Here is a 3,937-nt window from a genome sequence, read left to right as displayed (position 1 = left end):
GAGTCCCGGGTTCGATTCTTGGCCAGGGCACACAAGAGAAGCACCCATTTGCTTCTCCACCCCTCCCCCTCTCCTTTCTCTCTATCTCTCTCTTCCCCTCCCACAGCCAAGGCTCTATTAGAGCAAAAGTTGGCCTGGGTGCTGGGGATAGCTCTATGGCCTCTGCCTCAGGAGCTAGAATGGCTCTGGTTGCAACAGAGCAATGTCCCAGATGGGTGGAGCATCGCCCCCTGGTGGGCATGCCGGGTGGATCCCGGTCAGGTGCATGCAAGAGTCTGTCTGACTGCCTCCCGTTTCCAACTTCAGAAAAATACAAAAGAAACCAAAACCACACACACACACACTGGGCTCCAAAACCCACTCATTCAGTGCTCACAAAGCTACTAACTTATCCGAGTTTCCTAGAATGAAAGGTTTCTAGCTCACCAGCCTTATTCACCTCTGTTTCCCATCTCCTTCCTTCTCCCTGCACAAACTCTGCACAAACTGGCTTCTCACTCAACACTCCACCATCTTGGCTGCTTCTGCTGGCCTCCTCCACGTGGCCTTCTCTGCTCTCCTCTCTAATGCTAATCTCAGCAACTGAGAGAGAGCAAGCTCCCGGTCTGCCCCCCTTTATAGTGTAGAAACCAAAACCTTTAATCCAATGTACAAAATAGGGAAGTCTCTGATACAAAGTCACTTATCTGAGGCATAATGGGATTCCTCATGAGAGTGTACCACCCCACATCAAAAAGGGTGGGAAAGGCTTAGTCCTAAAACCAAGCCCCAGGCTAGAAGCATCTTGCCTGCCCACAGCCCGCCCCCAACCCACATTAATATCACCTGGGCAACAGGCTTCCATGTGGGCAGCGCCATCTTTAACAAAGTGAGCATAATATATTTTATCTGCCCAACACGTACCGAGGGCTTCAGTTGCCTCATCCATGACAGTACGCATCTGAGCGCCTGCCTGCAGTGGAGGACCTCAGTGTGGGGGAGTTACTACTACTTGGGCCATCGAGAAGGGTGTCCGGGAGCAGCTGCAGTACCAGGTGAAGGTGAAAGTCAGCCTGTAGACTCAGCACCCACTGTGCATAATCCAGGAGAAGCTTGTCAGAGAGATGACAGGTGGGGGAAGGGGTGACTGAGAGGAGGGGCAGCAGGGTTGGGGGGAAGTTTTCCCAGCTTTGAGGACAAGGCCATGTTTGTAGATGAGGAGAAATGACATGTAGAGGATTAAAGAAGGTGAGTCCAGGAGAAAGGGAGAAGAGAAGAGTTTGGGAATACAGGAGGAACTTAGGGGTACCTGGGGAAGAAGGCAATAGCAAATATGACAATGCACAGAGGACACCTCACAGCTGGGGACTTGCTGGAGCCCCCGAGTCTGCAGCTGGAAGAGCCCCACCCTGCTCAGCACTGCACACGGCTGGTTTCCTCTTCTCATTGTATTCAGGCACCCGCTCCTTGAGATTCAGAGAGAGGGGCATTGGTGGCATTGTCATGAGCTTCTTAATACAAAGGCCTCCCAGGGACCTGGCCCTGCTTGGAAGCCTGTGGAATTCGACACCTGGTGGAAAATACTAATGTGCAGCAATATGGTAGGAATATCCTAACTCAAGAAAGGCACTAAAACTAAACTCCCTGGGCTCCCATTTACCCATCTGTAAAATGGGGTCAACCCCACCTGTCTGCTTCCCAGAGAGCCACTGAGGCTATGTGCAAAAGCGATATCCTCATACAGAATTATTAAATATCTACAGTGGTAACTGATATTAAGTGTAGCTCACAGGTGAAATGGGTTTTTCCGCATAGGCTTCTTTCTTGAAAAAATTTAGCCCTGGCCGGTTGGCTCAGCGGTAGAGCGTCGGCCTAGTGTGCGGAGGACCCGGGTTCGATTCCCGGCCAGGGCACACAGGAGAAGCACCCATTTGCTTCTCCACCCCTCCACCGCGCCTTCCTCTCTGTCTCTCTCTTCCCCTCCCGCAGCCAAGGCTCCATTGGAGCAAAGATGGCCCGGGCGCTGGGCATGGCTCTGTGGCCTCTGCCTCAGGCGCTAGAGTGGCTCTGGTCGCAACATGGCGACGCCCAGAATGGGCAGAGCATCGCCCCCTGGTGGGCAGAGCATTGCCCCTGGTGGGCGTGCCGGGTGGATCCCGGTCGGGCGCATGCGGGAGTCTGTCTGACTATCTCTCCCTGTTTCCAGCTTCAGAAAATGCAAAAAAAAAAAAAAAAATTTAGAGGAAACTCTTTTGAAGTGCTTTGATCTTCTTGGCAGAAGAGCACCGAATAATTTTAAGATGTCACGGTACATTAGTTCCTCTGCTTTGGAACTGAGGGTGACCCATTTTGTTTAAAGCTGGTGACAACCTTTCAGGATCTCTTGAAACCCCTGAGCCCTACTAAGCCTTCACCCTTAAGACTGCTCCCCTCTGAGCCATCATGGAACCAGCCTGGAACAGGGCCTGGGACTCCTGGTGAAGGTGACTTGAGGGCCAACATGCTGTTTATGTGACCATGCTCCTTGCTTAGTAACAGTGTCCATTCCTGTGACTTAAGTCTGCACTGTTTTCAAGATCTGCCTCTGCCACGTGGCTACACAGCCTCCCTGAAGGCATTACCATGGAACTGTAACTTAATAGTGGCTACCACTTATTGGGTGCCAGGCACATACCCAGTGTCACCAAGTTCAATCCTCACAATAACCCAGTGAGGAGGTTCTCCCATCCCATTTGCCAGACCCCAGGGTCTACAGTGGACTCTATAGCTGGGGCTTAGAGGGAATGAGCAACTTGCCCTGGTCACAGATAGTTGGGATTCAAACTTGGGGCTGTGACATGGAAGAAAGAACAGGTTTCTTTTTACTGTTATCCTATAACCTCGTATGGAAGGTGGGAGTCCTAACACTTGCCTCTCAGAGCTGTCAGGAGGAATAGGTGAGAATCAGCCCACATGAAAGCCCTTGGACGATAGAAGGTTCTCCCCCCCCCCCCCCCACAGAGACAGAGATAGACAGGGACAGACAGGGAGAGAAATGAGAAGCATCAATCATAAATTTTTCGTTGCGACACCTTAGTTGTTCATTGATTGCTTTCTCATATGTGCCTTGACCGCGGGCCCTCAGCAGACTGAGTAACCCCTTGCTCGAGCCAGCGACCTTGGGTCCAAGCTGGTGAGCTTTGCTCAAACCAGATGAGCCCGCGCTCAAGCTGGCGACCCCGGGGTCTTGAACCTGGGTCCTCCGCATCCCAGTCCGACGCTCTATCCACTGCGCTACCACCTATGATAGAAGGTTCTTTATCAATGTGTTCTTACTTTATACAATTGTTATCTATAGTAAATCGAAATGTTTGTGCAGATGTTGCCAGTGTAATGATCTCATCAGATTTATTTTCCTTCAGGTTTCCTCCTGGGTCCATGGCTGGCTGTCTTTGCCATCTTGGAAGTTGGCGGTGAGCAGTGGAGTTGTAGATCAACAGTGAATGGTAAGAACTAATAAGGATAGGATTAGTCATGTCCCCTTTCCATCAGCTCCCAGAACACTGGTCAGAGGATGTGTGTATACACGTGCATCACCCCATCCACGCACACACATTTAGCCATTTTTCCTGGAGGGTCCTGAGCCTCCCTCCTCCTCACCAGACTAGCCTGAGGATAGAGGGCCCCCAACAGAAGAGCCACCTGACCATTCCAGAGTGAAGTTCCATGTCAACAAGTCTCATTAACATGCTTATAACTTCCCAATAGTTCTTCTGTCTTCTACTCTTAAGGAAAACCTTGTGAGAGGCCAGAACAGGAAAAATAAGTCAACTTGGAGAAAACAGACTATGTAGCAAAAAGAAACAAACACCAGTATCAAAAAATTATAATAGCCTGACCAAGCGGTGGCGCAGTGGATAGAGCGTAGGACTGGGATGCCGAGGACCCAGGTTCGAGACCCCGAGGTCACCAGCTTGAG

The 3,937-nt window shown here is 50.9% G+C and overlaps 1 non-coding gene across 1 annotated transcript; it reads left to right on the top strand.

Moving 5' to 3' along the window:
• The first annotated feature begins 1,816 nt into the window (after positions 1-1,816).
• TRNAT-AGU (transfer RNA threonine (anticodon AGU)) lies at positions 1,817-1,892 on the top strand. The gene has a single exon. It is a non-coding gene; the product is annotated as a tRNA-Thr (tRNA).
• Positions 1,893-3,937: the final 2,045 nt, after the last annotated feature.

Source organism: Saccopteryx bilineata, chromosome 3 (genome assembly GCF_036850765.1).
Source record: "Saccopteryx bilineata isolate mSacBil1 chromosome 3, mSacBil1_pri_phased_curated, whole genome shotgun sequence".
NCBI classification, from domain to species: domain Eukaryota; kingdom Metazoa; phylum Chordata; class Mammalia; order Chiroptera; family Emballonuridae; genus Saccopteryx; species Saccopteryx bilineata.
This window is presented reverse-complemented; position numbering and strand designations above follow the sequence as displayed.